We start from the raw sequence: 10,400 nt of genomic DNA on the forward strand, positions 1-10,400 counted from the left end.
TATATATATATATATATATATATATGGGTGTTGTTCTAGGTTTCTCATGTTCGCCCACTTTTCGACTAGATTAATTTCATCGACTACATCAACACTAACAATATAATCACATTTGATGAAGTCATAAAGTATCAGGCTAACGTAAGCCTTAGTAAAATAGTATAACTACAAGTTAAAGTAAAATTTGAAAAAATCAGATGATAATTTTGTAGTTAAGTACTTATAACTAGAGAAGAAGACGGTCACTAATACCCCATCAGACACGTGACCTATGACCTCAGTGTTATATAAACCTATAAAAAAGACATAACTATTAACGTAATATCATTAGCGTAATATTATCTTGTGTACATTAATAAAGGCCTGTTTACACGGTCAAAGTTCTTGAATCCGAGAAATTGGTAGAATTTCTCTGTCCAAGAAATCGGATGATTCATCGACACTATCCAAGTTTTGAATGTCACTAATTGGTCGGAAGAAAAACCTGCGCATGCGCATTGTTCATATTCAATGTTATAAAATCATACTTACATGACTTTAAAATTACTGAATATATTCAAATAAAGTCATAATAACACAAATAGATCATAACAGAACAATTTATTATGACTGAAGTATATGAAAACAGATAACAAAATAAAATCACACAATTTGATGCCTGCTTGTTGGCGTCACAAAACTTAAGAAGCTGATTGGTTAGGGGCAGGGCTAAAGAGAATATAAGGGCTAAAGAGAATATAAGGGCTAGTTCACTTCTAAGGGCTAGTTCACGTTCGGTCTAACTAGCTCTAACTAATATTGGAGCATTCCTTTTTGTGACATATTCCAAAACATTTGTTGTTTTCTATAATGATTTTCCTCAGTTTTTTGAAGTGAATTACAAAAATTTAAAATTATTAACAAAATGTCAGTTTGTGCGATTGCAACTTGCTAAAATTCAGACAAAACACACAAGGACAAAATATAATTTTCCACGCGTTCCCTTAAGTGAATGAACAACTATGCAAAGAATGGCTTCAACAATGCAAACGAAATGACCCAGTTAATAAAAAATATGCACGAATATGCAGTAAGTATTTCTTGAAAGAAGATTATGAAGATGATATGAGAATACGTTTGCATTCTAATCGGCAATCCAAATTGTCGATTAGAAAGATTTTAAAATTATCCTATTTCTACCAAGTGCTCTCTTACTTAATGGAGGATTAATTGTTCCGTCAGCAGCATAGATGGAAGTGTGTCAGTAATTTGAGAACATTCTTCAAAGTTCAAAGCGTGCATGGGACATCTTACAGAAAATCAAAAAGTGCCATCAAAGTAATTAACAAAAAGAACATCACAAAAGACATCAAAGTAAGACAAAATAATTATTGTGTCCTTCAGAACTTTTATAAGAATTCGCCATCTAAATTGAAACCGCCCAGTTACTTCAAAAAAGGCAGACGAAGAAATTAAAAAATGGATAAGGTCAAGGAAAATAAAAAATTAAATGAAAAGTATGAATAACTAATAGTTAAAATTCTCCGAATTTCATAATGTAGTTTTTAATGTAGATATTTTAAGTATTTAAGATTTTTTAATTATATTCTTTTAAATTTAAACATCCATCATAATAATATTAGAATTGTAAAATTTCCAATATTATTATGAACCTAAATTTGTTACAGTAATTAGAGTTTAAGGTTGTTGTTTCCTAATGATTAAGTATAAACAAGTTGCCATTAACAGCATATTTTGAAATCAGGATTCTAAATTTAATCCAACTTTACAAATTATTGTTATCGGACAATATGCAATTCGCAATCGCAACGCTCGAGTACGCTCTCTAGCGGGAGACTGAAAATATCGGACATTAATTCCATCTTAACCATTGACCATGACGAACGCCATTTTCTTAGCAGCAAATAAGAAGCAAAATTTCCCTAAGGAAAAGGTAGAAGAACTTGAAAAAACTAACCAGAACATGCCAAACATTGAAGCAGAACACGCCAAACATTTGAAGAACAATTTTTCAATAATTTTTACCTTTCTATTACCAACAACATAACTTCGGATTTCATGATCACTTGCTGTTACAGATGTGCATATTACGGTAAAATAGTTTTTCTGTCTTCAATTCATTACAAATTAAAGTGAAGTCAACATTGCTTTCGTCATTCCAAAGAATAACGTGAATTCAGAACTTACAGAACTGTAATAGCTATAGAATATTCTTCTTCTTTATAGAATAGTATATATTTCTGTATATATATAATTCGGAAATATATATATAATTCTGCGGATTTATAAAACAGGTGAGTGTTATGATTTTTATAATAAAAAATTTACTTGTAAATATTTTTTCTTTTCTTATTTGATGATAGTTTTCTACAGAATGGTTTTTTACGTCTGATTAAGAGCTATAAAAAAAAAGAAACAATATGAAAGTTTTTATTTCTATATGAAGAGTTTTTAAAATCTTTTTTTTTCCTAAGAATTCTCTATTTTACATTTTTTAGATAATAATTTTTTGATAAAAATTGTTGTCAAAGTACTTTTTTTGAAAAATTAAATGGTATAACATTATGTGTTTATGTATACTTCTTGTATATTCTAATGTTTGAAGTAATATGATTGAGAAAAGTACGGAATAAAAATTCGGTACTTACGTACTAACGCCACCGGCTCTACAGATTTGGCGGTTTTTAAGTGCCGCCAATCTGAAATTACACTTAAAATTTTTGCGACAAATCATAAAATAAAACATTTCGGTGGATATAGAGTTTAGCATAGATTCAAAACAATCATATCGCCATATGAACTCTGACAAATAAGATTCCAAATGAAATAACATTTCCAAAACGTACGTTTGCCAAGATAAAGTTTTATGTTGTGGGAATTGGTACATTTTCGTTTTTTCGGTAAAATATTTCCCTCCTGAAAAAATAAAATTGCATCTTGTTTTGTTTTTGGCAAATCCCAAAGACGAATTTTCGTAGCACTAAAAATGGCGACAAAAAAGAATTGTTTTTTTGTTTTTGTTTCGTCAGCATTCTTTATTTTACGTTTCTTAGTTTCTAAATAATGATTTTTATTGAAACTTGAAATTTTTTGATAAAAATTGTTGTCAAAAAACTTTGTTTACAAAATTAAATTTCATAAAATTATGAGGCTTATGTATACTTTTTGTTCATTTTAATTTTTGAAGTAATATGATTCTTAAAACTATAGAATGTAAAGTTTAAATAGGCCTTTCATGTTATATCATTAAATTTAGTAAAACTATTTCTCGGACATTAGGTTTTAACTCTTATAAGAATATACACATTTTTTTCTGTTTATGTGCAAATATTTTTCCGATGTGTTTTGGATGTTCCTTCTTAAAAAAGAGAGATACTATTTTGTTTTCGTTTGCATAAGGAAGAATATCAAAAAATTTTCTTTTTTAAATTTAATTGGCCACAATAAAGAAGGAGCGTTACAATGCTACACGCTACATTAAAGACATCTCCAGAGTAACTGAGTGACTGTGCATATAGAAATCGCAGGTATTCGTCTCATACAACAACGCCCCCTATAGTTCGTTGCGATCGCGAATTAAAAAAGTGTACTAAAATAAGAATAAAAATAAAAGTTAATAAAATTAAAAGTTAAAAAATAAAAGCTTAATAATAGAAGTTAAAACTGAAAATTTTAAAATAAATTATTTATAGCGTCATTTACGACAACTAGTAAAATATTTTTATTGGTTTTAAATGGAATTTAATTTATTATTTTTGCCAAGAAAATTTTTTAAACTATGTTTTTCAAAGAATGTGTTAATTGTATAAAGTTTAAAAGCTAATATCAAGAAAAAATTGAGCTTATTTTTACAGAGAGAATGATGCAAAGTTTTTATAAATGTTGCATTTAATTTATTAGTAGAAGTGATCTGAAATGATTGTAATATTTTCATTAAGTTTCACTTTTAAGAGAGTGGCAGCACTCGATGTTACACGAAAAAAAATATGTATATCGTTTTTAAAATTCTTGTAAATAAAAGTAATTTTGTAAAGTTAAACATCTGAATATTTATTTTGAAGAAAGAGTAAAAGAATCTTATTGCCTTATGTGACATAATGGCGTCCACGACAGGACTGTTTGTGTTTTGAAATTTGATGAAACGAACTCAGAAAGGCAAGTGACTTTTGACGATAATTGTCAACCATTTTGAATTTTATCGATATTTTAAAGAAGTGTTTGCTTGATGACAATTATAGAAGTTTTTAAATTAAAACGGAAGTCTATAAGAGCTGCATTTACTCGGTTGTACAATGTTATTGCCGCAAAAGAGGAAGTTGACATATCGGAGAATATAGATTGTTTGTCGACATTTTAACTTCTCAGAGAGAAAAACGAACTGCTATTGACTTTGAATGAAGAAATTTTAAATTCATTTGAAATATCGGAAAATATTGAAGAAGATGTCATTGAAAAGGAAGCTAGATTGGCTGATGAGTATTCTTATAAATTTAAGAAAATGAACCTATTATTTGATCGAAAAGTTTATTTGAGTACTGACATAGATACACAATCGGCAATTAGGGAAAATATAAAGTGAAAATTTAAACTCCCACGTTTAGAACTGAAGAAGTTTGGCGGAGAAATTAAGGTTTGGCTTCCATTTTGGGGACAATACCAAAAAAAAAAAAAAAAAAAAAAAAAAAAAAAAAAAAAAGATGAAGACGCCGATATTGATGAAACTGACAAGTTTCAATATTTAGTACAGAGCCGCGATGGCTCAATGGATAGAGCATTTGCCTTCCAATGCGGCGAACGGGGTTCGAATCCCAGTCGAATTCCGCATCCGGCTTGCGCCGACAACAGTACTGACGTGAAATATCCTCTGTGGTAGACGGATCATGGGTTAAAGTCTCCTTGCCGTCAGGCTAACAGTGGGAGGTTCTCGTGGTCTTCCTCTCCATGTAACGCAAATGTGGATTAACTCCATCAAAATAATAAAATAAAATATTTAGTACAGGCTACTATTCAGAAATCCACAGCTCGCGAATTAGTTGAAAGCTCTCCCCGTCTTCTGGAAATTATCCAAAGGCCATTGACTGTTTGAAATCTTGGTTCGGCAAAGATGACTTCTTGGTTGAGTATTATGTTCGGGAGCTGTTAAAACTTACTTTGGCTTTTAACTCTAAAGATAAACAGATTAAATTATCAACTATTTACGACCGTATTGAAACACAACTAAGATCATAAGAAACTCTAGGTGTAACCACAGTAAAATGCGCTGCCATGTTATTTCCCCTCGTGGATTCATGTTTACGTGAAGAAGTACTTAGAGCTTGGCACAGAAATGAAAAGGGGCTGATGAAAAGTTCGATTAGAAAGTTTAATGAATTTCTTAAAAAATAAGGTTGAGAATGAAGAGAATTGCTCTTGTTATGCAAGGTTTCTCTTTGAAGGAAAATACGAAGTAGTCTAAAGTTAAAAGAGACATTCCAACTGCTGCAAGATTTTTTTTAGGAAATAGAAGTTTTAATTGAAATAAGTCTTCTGTGACAGAGAAAACCATGAAGCCACGATTGTCAGTTTGCTCGAAATATGGATTTGAATGAAAAAATTCCCAAACTTAAGAAACATCGTTGTTGCTTTAAATGTTTGAATATTGGTCATCTGTCTAAACTCTGCAGGGTTCGAATAAATTGTAAGAAAAGACATCATGTTGTTATGTGCCCTGATGGAAAGAATAATTGGACTCTCAATTTTAAAGAAACAACTGATGTCAAGAGGATTGAACATTTTAGCACATTGTCCAATGCTTCATGTTCCTTAAATATTTTTCTTCAGACTTTTTTTTGTGCTGCTTCGAGGTGAAACAGAGGATTTTGCTGTAAGAGCTCTCATAAACACTGAAAGCCATAAGTCATACATTACGAAGGAGGCTGCTGAGAAAATGTAATTTCGTATCTTGAAATAAACGACTCTCATCCATACTTTATTTGGGGGAATTGAAAATAAATAGAAGCATTTAGAATACAAGATCTACGTGAGTGATGTTACAAAGAGTTAATCATTGCACTTTCAAAGTTTTTGATCAAGAGAAGATTTGCTCAGAAATGCATCAAATGGTATCGGAGGTTTTGACGCAGGAATTGGAAGATAATAGAATTCATTTATCAGATAAAGAAAGTTCTTCTTTTTATTCCTCTACAGTTCATATGCTTATTAGTGCTGACATAGCAGGAAAGATCATGACTGGGAAAATCCTTAACTTCACTTCGGGACTAACAGCCATAGAAACGTTGTTAGGATGGACACTTTTTTGAAAATCATCTGACATTTCCGAATTTGGTAAAATTCCACAAAAAGAAGACGAGTCTATCTCTGCCATGCTTGTCACTTCACTTTTTGTAAAAGAAACTAATATGTCTGATTTTTGGGAGTTAGACTTCGTTGGGTTCAATGATCCAATGGTAAAGTTGCCAAAAGATCAACAGGAGCCTTCTACTAAGGAAAGAATTTTTGAAGCCCATACAGTAATGAAGAGCGTTATGAGGCCTTGGCGAAATGATTGCGTACCTTTACCAGATAATTTTGAACTGGTCAAGAGAAGATTGCGTTCTGCAACTACCAAGATATTCTCCGAAAATTTGTGCGATATATTGTTAAAAAAGGTGGCATGGTTGCTAGATTTTGAATAACTCACTTTTTTGGCAGTCCTGATTTGGCCTCTTTCTATTTGTTTATTACTGTTTTTTATTGCTGCAAGCTGTGCACCATCTTAACGTTAGTGTTAGCACCTCTAGCATTGTAAACACAAGTAATAAGTAATCAAATATCATCTTTGCAAGAATCTCAAAACACAATAATCACGCTGTAAGCCACCAATGGCTTTAAAATACACCAGAGACAGTAACCCGGAAGTATAGGCGGTAGGGAGCTTGCAGCGTTCCCTAGTGCAGAAAACATCATTCATAAGCAGGTCGAGACTTACAATTTTGGCATTTCATGAATGGAATAATCAACATACACTGATAGTACTTACTTACTTACATTATACTAACTTATAATAAAAAGACATATATCTATCTACATTCTACATAATTTATAAAAGTAGCTATGAAGTAAAAATTTTATTAAAATTTAAGTCATTAGGATTATTTTTTGATATATGAAACTGAATTATTATAAACTAGCAGATACCTGCAGCACCGCGTCAGAGTACATTTTTATTTTCTCTGCGTGTAAGATTTTATTTTGTAACAAAAAAGTATTTTTCCACTGTAAATTGTAGCCTAGCCTGGGTCAACTCTCTAGCTAGCTAGACCTCCAATTTTATCATCGCACAAGATCACGGAGATTTGTTGCTTAGTTTCTACGTGAAAACGTAAAAACTAAGACTGACAATTACTACGGTTACAATTACAACTAAACAGACTGACAATTACTACTGTTTTGTATACAAACTTATCTCCCCAATTATAAAATTAGTAGCGGAGTACGGGTTTTATAGTGCACTATTACAACTAAACAGACTTACAATTACTACGGTGAATACAAACGGATATCACCAATTATAATATTAGTAGCAAAGTACGGGTTTTATAATGCACTATTTTATTCAATTTGCATATTAATTAAATTAAATTATTTGAATTTAATTAATAAGTGTATAAAATTAACGCGTGTTTTTTTCTTAAGTTTTTCACACTACACTTCACTACAGTTAGTGTGGAATATTATATGCGTATGNATGCACAGGTTCAGAATTTTCTACAGTGAAAAGTTTTCGGAACTTCAGTGTTCAAAAAAGTATACAAAACGCTAGACGCTAAGAATGTATCCAACGGGTGAGCAAAGCGAGCATCGGATTGCGAAGCAATCAGAAATGAACTGCGAAAGCAGCTCCGGGGGTTAGCGAGCGCCAGCGAGCAGGGGGGAAGCCTCCTAGTTTAGTTATTATTAGTTTATAATTGGTAACGCGAAGAGTTTTGTGGTTGCCATGGCGATAGTTTGGAACGCAAATAGATTTTTGAGTGAGTGTAAGATTTTTATTTTTTAATTTTTTTTTTTTTTGGAAGGGCGATGCGATAATTTTTTTGTCGAGCTAATAAATCTTCCTTTAATTAAACGTGAAAGTAGGTTTCTTAATTATTTGATTCGAAGTCTTTTGAGTTTAATTTGAAGTCAGTTTGTATTTTGTATTTTTTGACATATGGCGTCCGTGACAGGACTTCTGTTGAGATTTTAGAAAGCGACTATTACTGGATCTAAGTGAAGATGGAAGTATTGAAACAGGTGAGAACACAGCATCGTAGATTGTTTACTCAGTCACGCAATGATTTTTCAAAAATTGAAGCCGAAATGAACGATGAAGAAAAATTGTTGAAGTTAAGAATTATATCATAAAAAGGTAAGTAATTATATTGATCAAAAAGTTAAATTGTTAATTCAACTCAGTAAAACTTAAAAGAGTTATCTACCACATACGCATTAAGTTTCAGATAATTTATTTTATTAAGCATTTTTACCTTACATAAGGCGTTGGGAAGAATAATTCCTAGTTTAATTAACGTGAAGTTAATTAAATAAAACACTGTATCGCTCATCAAATTTGTTGAAGTATAATTATTTATTTTCTTTGTCTTTTACTTAGATGTATTATTTGTATATGTATTTTATTGTAATCGTGATCTTTTTTTGATTTGTGTACCTGGCAACTTCGATGCACAATTAGTAGTAGAGCATAATTTTAATATTTATTAGTCATTTTTGTTTTTTAACTAAGCATAGTCAAAAGAATTGTAAACATACGATTTTTTCCATCCTTTTAAGGAAATAAATTTTGAGTGGCAAATAACAAATTGGTCAAATGAGTTTCTGAGAAATTAAATTTTCAATAAACTTTTTGATATTTAATGAATCAGAAACTGTTTGACCGATTTCATTCAGATTTACACTTTGCCATTTAAAATAACTGTCTTTAAACCGGTTTTATGATGAAAAAGAGCTTGCAGCTAAAAGTTCCGGAAAAGTAGTAACTCAACGGGTAAACGTGCGTTAGTTAAGTATTTGTAAATAATTGCTTTTCACTTTGCCTTGCTTTTTTGTTTGAGACTACTTCATAAAAATGTCTCTCTCAAACCACTCATAATATTAAGTTAAATGAAAAATGATCTAAAGCATTAAAGCAGTTTATTTAGTTTCATGTTTAGTTTTAAAACTTTTTTTATAAAGTCTTAAAATAGGAATCTAAGAGATGCGGTTTTATACATTTTATCTGCATAAGTAAAATACCTTGCAAGCACTCTAAATTCCTAGAAAAAGTCACTTTAATTTACAACACGTATTATAAGACTGCATATCAACATTTGAGTAAATTAACAATGATAACAAAGAAAATGAGGAATAGAAGGAAATGTAGCGGGCATTAAAGCCTTCTTTCATTGGGTAATTTTCATTTGTTACGAAGGTAATTTTATTTTACTCACAGTTATTTACTTAAAGATTAGTTTTAGTTATTTTCATTAATTTCATACTTAATTTCATACTTATATTGTTTAAGTTTTTTTTTAAAAATAAAAACATGAGTAAAATTACCAGTTTACATTCAGTATGAAGATTTCAGGTATAAAAACATCTTTATAAAATGTCATCTCCAAGGTATTTTATTTTGTGTAATGCTTCCACTATTTACGGTGAACCCTGTAACATTTCAAGTTAGCAACCAAGAGACAAGGGCATTCTGCTTTCGAGGAGGAGTTTGTTCTGGATGGAGCTAACCTTTTTAGGTTCAAACAGTCATCTTGTGAGTTGCCTGGGTCGCTTCAGAGGAAGACTAGCAAATCATCCTAGTTCTTATAACTAAATTGTTTGATTCACGTGAGGAAATTATGGTAAAATCAGCCTTAATTATTAATAGTCGCCTTCGATAGCCAGATGGTCCACTCTCACGAGCTCACCTCTCCTTCAAGTTTGTTGAACCTGGTGCCTTCGGCAACTTTGCTCATTTGGAGTCAGCAACTTTTCGTGTCACCATTGATTGAAAATGCTACTTTTAAAATTATTAAAAGAACAAAGAATAATTAATAAATGCATTAACTAATATTAATCCCTGCACCTCAGAGCTTACATACCTTGAACTTTTCGCAAGGCAAAAGGTCCAGAACAAACAAAAGTGGCTGCTTCCACCTACTCACTACTGGTATAAAGCAAAAAGACCAGGACTCTATCTATCTCTTCCCGGTGACAGGCAGACCAACACTTACTTATCCCGACTGGTCAGTGGACACCTGAAAAGTCTCACATTTTCTGCTAATCAAAAGATCTTTCCTCTTTGCCCTAAATGCCAACAAAACCAGGCATCACCTGAGCACATCTTGAACTGTTTAGGGCTGGACTGGAACGACATACATTCCTCTCCCATT

The 10,400-nt window shown here is 31.4% G+C and overlaps 1 protein-coding gene across 2 annotated transcripts in view; it reads left to right on the forward strand.

Moving 5' to 3' along the window:
- Positions 1-8,237: 8,237 nt before the first annotated feature.
- The window catches only part of LOC107451170 (major facilitator superfamily domain-containing protein 6), a 16,081-nt gene continuing 13,918 nt past the window's right edge, over positions 8,238-10,400 (forward strand). Inside the window, exon 1 of one of the 2 annotated variants that reach the window (XM_043054667.2) lies at positions 8,238-8,386. The gene's annotated coding sequence lies outside the window, so the exon portion shown is untranslated. The remainder of the gene's footprint in view (positions 8,387-10,400) is intronic. The other variant, XM_043054662.2, reaches the window with a different exon arrangement.

This window comes from Parasteatoda tepidariorum, chromosome 5 (genome assembly GCF_043381705.1).
Source record: "Parasteatoda tepidariorum isolate YZ-2023 chromosome 5, CAS_Ptep_4.0, whole genome shotgun sequence".
Taxonomy (NCBI): Eukaryota; Metazoa; Arthropoda; class Arachnida; order Araneae; family Theridiidae; genus Parasteatoda; species Parasteatoda tepidariorum.